A 7539-nucleotide genomic window follows, 5' to 3' on the forward strand; every position below is an offset into this window, starting at 1 on the left:
CTACCACCAGAGCAGGGGAATCTAAGTGTGCCTCCTAAGGCTACTATCTCCAATCAGAAGCCTCACTGGGGTGTCGCCCCAGACACTGGCCTACCAGGCACAGCGGTGTCATTGCAGGGAGCACAGGGAGGCTTGAGAGCCCACGTTGCGGGCAAGAGCCCATGCTACCTCTGGCTTGTTGCGCTACAGAGCCTCTGTGTTGCTCTGATTACTGTTTTCATCATAAAACTAGTGAAGTTAACACGCCTGTATGAACTGGCAACATGACAGTTTCCCAAGGTGCTGGTGCCCCGCGCCCCCCACGGCTTAACCAGCACACTCATCCCTGCTCACGGGAAACAAAGAACACTGGAAATGCCTCTCTCACCAATGGGGCCCCACTCCTCAGACACTGCTGCGGGCAGTCTCCCTACCGCGAGGAGGGGCCAGTATGTCCCCGGACTCTGGGTGCTGACGCTGGGAGGCCAATCTCCAGACACCAAGGTGGTCTGGGGTCTGCACCCCCGCTTTCCAAGGGCAAGGAGGAGGGGTAAGGGGCCACGGACAGAGCACCTGGCACCCCACAAACACCCACTGATTTGGACCAAGGGAGAGCAAACACCACATGGATTGGTACTGAAAGCTCTCGGGGGAGCCTAGGGAGACAGCACATGGACATGCCGCCTCAAGCGAGGGCAGCAGACAACCCCAGATGGAGGACACCTGACACATGACACAGCCCTACAGGGTGAGGTCCCCATAACCACACCAGGTTTGGGGCATAGAGCACACATGCGTGGGGGGCACTGGAGCTGTAGATGGCACCATGGTCAGGCCAAGGAGCACGAGAGCCAGTGCTCAGACTCAGCCAAGCAAAGGCTTCAGAAGCACAAACAGAGCTGGGCATCGGATTGTGGTCAAGCCCAGAAAACCAACCTCCTCAGCCACAACTACCAAAGCAAAGAGTAACCAGTTACCCAGCAGCAGAAAATACCAATTTTGGGTGAAAAAATTACTGTGCTTGTTGACGGGGCCAAAGCACAGGTCATGGGAGCATGCTGACCCATGGCTGAGCCACAGTTCATGAACGTCACCCCATGGTCATCGCCTGGAGTTCCCCGAGGCCATCTGGTCGACCCTCTGGGCATGGTAGCAGAGTAGACTGGAGCTGAGTAGGGCCCGCCCGGTCCTTCCATCTCCGATAGACTTAGAAAATATTCCACAGAGGCGCCTCCGATGAGGAGGTCTGACGAGGGATCGCAGACCACCTGTGGCCACCCTCCCTGGGGCTTCCCGTAAAGCCTGGACCGGTCACCACCTTCAGAGCGGACCGCTATCTAGGCGTGGGACATCCTCTCACATTCCACGTGAAGCCCCACTTGTGGCAAATGTTGCAGCGAACGTCACTCTTATTTCTGTGTGGTACAGTCTCTGGCGAACAAATGCCAGGTTGTGGCCGGGACAATCCAGCCAGTGCTGCAGGCCTCCTGGAACTCGCCTCGTTCACGGCAGTCGAATCTCATCCCTTCCAATTACCCCAGGGCCTCTGAGGGAGGAAACTATAAAAACCACCACCAGATGGCGCCCAACAGCCAGCGCAACCGTCAGCGGCACAGATCCGGATGCAGGAAGGCGACCCCGACGGCCACCAGGACACCCAATCTTATCTCGGTCCACCTCGGAGAGCTTCTCTCCCCCGGCCCAGAGAGGGGAGGAGAGGCCATGGGCACAGCAAGCAGAGCGCCCTCCCTCGTCTGCGCAGGTTAGTCCAGAGGGGAGAGCGAGGGCCACGTGCATCGCTACGCGAAGCCCAAGGGGAGTCCGCAGGACAGCAACCGGAGGGGCTGCGTCAGCATCACCACCTTTCACAGGAGACGGCAGGCGAAAACCCCGAAAGGAGTCCGCGACAGGAAGGCTGGGGTCGCCGTGTCCACCGGGCTCCAGTGGCGGTGTGCAAGTGACGTGAGGGCCTCTGCAGCCCTTGGGCACTGGAGTCCGGAGACCATACCGCTGCCAGGGCCCCGTGTGCATGAGAGACAGCTTTGAGAACCTGGCAGGTGGTCTCAGCAGTAGAGACAGAGCCTGGCGGGGATCATGGTCATGCCCGGAGCCCGCGTGCCTAGAGCGCCAACCTATTTGGCCTCAACCATCGCAGAGTGGGTCTTTGCCTACGTGGCAGCAGAAAATACCGATTTTGGGCATCGCCGCTGGTCCGCAGATCATGGTGGCCTCCTGGAACCGCGGCCCTTACAGAGAGCCACCCAGAGCTCCCAGGGACTATCATCTGGTCTCCCCAGGCATGGTGGCAGACGGGGTGCGAGCTGGACGGTGGGTTCGCCCTCCCTGGTTCACCCACATGGGCAGGCACCGGACTAGATGCGGACTTAGAAAAAATTCAGCGGAGGGGACTCACGAAAGGTCCCGGCCGGGCCATGGCCTTCTATCTCCAGCTCCGTGTACCACAAAAGCTATTTCTCACCCCAGCAGCGAGACCCGGAAATTTTGAGAAAAACCCAATTTGATGATCGGGATGTACACATTCCTGTCACGCCCTCCATGAGTTCTCTAAAATTGGGTTCTCTAAAAGGGGGCCAGCCATGTGATAGTACTGGAATTTTAAAACATTTATTGGTTTCTTTAGAGCAATTTTGGGTTCAGAGCAAAACTAAGCAGGGTAGATTTTCCATATGCCCCCTGCTCTGCCTTTGCTATTCTCCTATCACCCCCCCCCACCCCCAGCCAACACACACACACACACACTCAGAGCCTCCCCTTCCCCACTATCCTGTCAACATCTTACACTGAGTGGTGTGGTAGTTAGAATGAATGAATCTACACTGACATATCATCATCACTCAGAGTCCAGAGTTTACATCAGGGTTTAACCTTGGCCTTGCACATTCCAATGGGTTCGGACACACGAATCTCACAATTACAGCATCACACAGAATGGTTTCTGCCTTAAACATTCTATGCTCTACCTATTTACCGCTCCTCCCCTATACCCCACTGGGCTTTTTCCCTCCCCAGACTGCTGCCTTTTCCAGAATGTCATATTAGTTGGAACCATAACATATGTAACCTATTCAGATTGGCTTCTTTCAATTAGTAATACCCATTTAACGGTCCTCACCAGTCTCATTTCTTTTAAGCACCAAATAACATTCAATACCTGGATGCATGCAAGTACATGTGTCTGTTTACCTCCTGAAGGACATCTTGGTTATCTTGCCCTTGTACCTGCTGTTTGTTGGAGGGTAGTGTTTTAAAGAGGCTGTAGCGCAAAATAGTTTTCCTTACATTTAAGTCTTTTACCTCGGGTTTGGCTTTTGACAGGAGGGACACGTTTTTCTGAGGGACACATTTTCAGACACGATGGGGGAAGTAAAGAATAATATGGGTGTGGGCCTGTGCATTTCTCTTCTCAGTAGATGAGAAGATGATTTGGCTTTTGCTGGATAGGATCTAATTTCTGTGAACAATTAGGCAATAATTTCTGTGAACAATTAGGCAAGATATCAGGCCAAAAGAGGAGAGTAAAGGGTAGAAGAACATGGGGGAGGTTGGTGACAGATGCCAGGGTTTCTGGAGCCACAATTTCATCAGGGGCATATGAACTTAAATGATTTCTGGACACATCTGGCCAACTTGGTATGTAGGTCATTTTGAATATATGGCGTTATCATCTGGCCACTTCGAGATTTCATGTGCCAACTCCTTACCACTAGAGAAGAAGATAGACAAACATGATTGAACCCTATAGATGGCACATCTGAATGAGGGAGGCTCTCAATGGGTAAATTATAACTAACTTGTGAATCCAGGGCCTTTTTAAAAATCAAAGTAAGAGTTATCATGACGAGGGTAATGTGGATGTACTTAATACCACCAAACTGTATGCTTATAGATGTCTAAAATAATAAATTCCTCAAGACATGTAGTTTTACAATTTTTAAAAACTTAAAAAAACACCACCTTTTTGAGTTAGAGTAAGGGAGGTCCTGGGTCTGTTGGAGACAGTCATTGGCAATTTGAAAAATCAGGGTTCAGCAATTTGGAGTATTTCCTTCCTCCCAAGGCAAATAAAAATCATAAATGACAGTAGGTATAGGTGCTGTAATTCTAAAGGAAAGGTGGGGAGAATTTTAGCATTTAAAAGTATAAGTCCACCTTTCACAGCATTTACACTGTGAATTATGTGTAATTTCTTTTAGGCACTTGGAAACACATTTTCAGACACAATGATGTATTCCAAAGAGAGAGAAAAGATGCTGTGAAAACTGGAGCTCAGGAAAGAAAGGGCTGAGACAAAATGAAGTATGCTTCATGTCCAGACACTGAGTAAGAAGACAGAATAATTCATAAAAATAACTTAGCTGATAACCCCAGTGTATGTAACTTATAAGTTTTAATCATTACAAATGAAACCTTAGTCTTACATAAATTACAACAGTGTGCTGATGTGTTTTATGGGGTCAAGTAAGGGTCCTTTTTAGAGTTGCAGACTTATGTCCTCACATGGAAGGTGTTAGGGCTCTCAATGGAGTGTCTTTAGTAATACACTGGTCCCATTCATGAGGGCTCTATTCTAATGACAGAAGCAACTCCATAAGGCTTTTCCTATTACCATCACCTTTGTGGGTTAGATTTTCAACAGGTGAATTTTGGGGTTACACACTTAGACCTTAACAGTGTCACTGTAGCAGTACTTTCATTCGTTAGAAGGATGAAATAAAAAGGGCAGGAGGGTACTTCTGGTTTCCAGTCCAGCAGATAAGGAGATGGAAGTTACCACTCCAACCTAACAACTAAAAAGCTGAACAAACTGACAGAATAAACTTGTTAGATGCCTAAAAGTACAGTCATAGGGCAAACTACTGTCCCCAAGTTGGAGATCTCGAGAGGCAAATAGAGAGAATCACCACTTACCTAAGTACGAACCTCCAAGATGAAAGCACCACAGGAAGCAGCACCGGGGCTGGGAAACCTGAACTGTAATGGACAAGTGCCGAAGGCTCAGTGGGGACAAATCTGAGATAAAAATTCCAGGGAAATTCGGTCATGGGGAGAGCCCCTCACTCTTGTGGAGTTTTCCCTCCTGGACTCCCTCCTGGTTCTCACGGTGAATATGGGGCAAAAATCCCAGTGTGCTTTTAGCAGGGAGAGAGGAAAAGGAACTATTTTGAAATATGCCCAAAGATTTGTTCATTACAGTCTGCCCCCAGAAGAAACTAAGCAGAGCCTAAATGACCCGGGGAAAGGAAATACCCAACTCCAGCCCACTCTAGCCATCCTGTCTCACATGATGCAGAGGGTAACTGAAAAGGCATGTGTGAAGTCCAGTCCAAAAGTACTAACTCACTAATAGACTAAGACCTATGTTATATGTCAATAGTTTTTTTATAAAAGCAAATAAAACTTTGAACTACTAACAAAACTTCCTAAGCTTACAAGCTTTAAAAATACACTTCCAAAAAACTCATGGGCTAAATAGGAAATTACAATGCAAAAAAAGATATGAGACCTAATCATAGGACCACAAAATACTTCTCTTCTCCCCGCACCTTAACATCACAGAACGAAAGTACTAATTATAGCAGTTCCTTTTATTGAGTACATCATGCCTAACCATCGATAAAAAATTACGAAGCGTAATAAAATGTTTTAAAAGTCAGAAGAGAAAGCAAGCATCAAAACCAGACTCAGATAAAGGTGGGATGTGGGATTATGAGAACAGGGAGTTAAAGTAATTATGATTAATATGCTAAGGGCTCTACTAGATAAAGGAGATAACATGCAAGAACAGATGAGGCAATGTAAACCAAGGTGGAAATTCTAAAACAGAACCAAAAAGAAATGCTAGAGATCAAACACTTTGTAATGGAAATGAAGAATCCTTTTCATGAGCTTATTAGTAGACTGGACACAGCTAAGATAAGAATCTGACTTTAGACCATCTCATCAGAAACCTCCAAAACTAAAAACAATCATCAGAAAAGACTGCAGAACAAAGAATGCCCAAGAACTGTTGGACAACTACAAAAACTGTAAATTAGTAGTAACAAGAATAATAAAAAAGGAGAAATTGAATTAATAATTAATAACGTTCTGACACAAGAATGCACCCTACTCAAATGGGCTCACTGGTATATTCTACTAAACATGTAAGGAAAAAATTACACCAATTCTCTACAATCTCTTTCAAAAGATAGAAGCAGAGGGAATAATTCCTAATTCGTTCTAAGAGAACAGCATTACCCTGATACCCAAACCAAAAGATATTACAAGAAAACTTCAAACCAGTATCTCTCATGCAAAAATCCTTAATGAGATACCATGACACATCTATTAGAATGCTCCAAATCTGGAACACTGGAAACACCAAATGCTGGTGAGGATGTGGAGCAACAGGAACTCATTCACTGCTGGTGAGAATAGTTCAGGCACTTTGGAAGACACTGGCAGTTTCTGACAAAACCAAACATACTTTATCATACAACCCAGCAACTGTGCTCCTTGGTATTTACCCAAGGAAGTTGAAAAATTACATTCACACAAAAACCTGCACGTGATTGTTTATAGTAGCTTTATTCATAATTGCCAAAACTTGGAAGCAACCAAGATGTCTTCTTTAGTAGGTGAATGGATTAACAGTGGTACATCCAGACAATGGAATATTATTCAGTTCTAAAAAGAAAGGCACTATCAAGCCACGAAAATACAGGGAGAGTCTAAGGCCATGCTACCCTGAACAAGCCCAATCCCACCTGATCTTGGAAGCTAAGCAGGTCGGGCCTGTTTAGTACTTGGATGAGAGACTACCTAAAAAATAAAAATAAAAAATAAATAAATGAGAGGTGGTAAGCTGACAAGGTCCTTGCAATCTGTGAGATCAACCAAGGGTTGCCTCATCTGAAAAAAATAAAAGAAAAGGGAGAAACCTTAAGTGCATGTTAGTAAGTGAAAACAGCCAGTCTGAAGATGCTACATACTATATGATTCCAACTATATAGCATTCTGGAAAAGGTAAAACTATGGAGACAGTAAAAATATCACTGGTTCTCCCAGGTAAGGCAAGGACAAGGGAGGGATGGACAGAATACAGAAGAATTTCAAAGCAGTGAAGAAATTCTATGTGATACTCTAAAGGCAGATACATATCATTACACATTTGTTCAAACTCAGAATGTACATCACCAATAGTGAACCCTAATATGAACAATGGACTGAGTTATCATGATGTGTCAATGCAGGTTCATCAGTTTTAACAGATGTACCACTCAGGGGGTGGGGTGAGGGGAATGTTGATATGTTGGAAGGTGAGCCTGTGTGGGAGCAGGGTGAATAGAGGAAATCTCTACCTTCCTCTTAATTTTTGACTGAGGGTTAGAAAGCCTGGATTTTACTTCCAATCCTGCTAACTAGTTGTGCAAGTTATTTCCCCTTTCTAGGCCCTAATTTACTTACCTGCAAAAGAAGGAAAATGGGCCTTGTGACATGAAAGGCTTTTTCCAATTCCAGCTTTCTATAGTTGATATTAGTTGTTTTTATTTTAAGGCT

The sequence above is a fragment of the Pteropus alecto genome, unplaced genomic scaffold, assembly GCF_000325575.1.
Source record: "Pteropus alecto unplaced genomic scaffold, ASM32557v1 scaffold281, whole genome shotgun sequence".
Classification (NCBI taxonomy): Eukaryota; Metazoa; Chordata; class Mammalia; order Chiroptera; family Pteropodidae; genus Pteropus; species Pteropus alecto.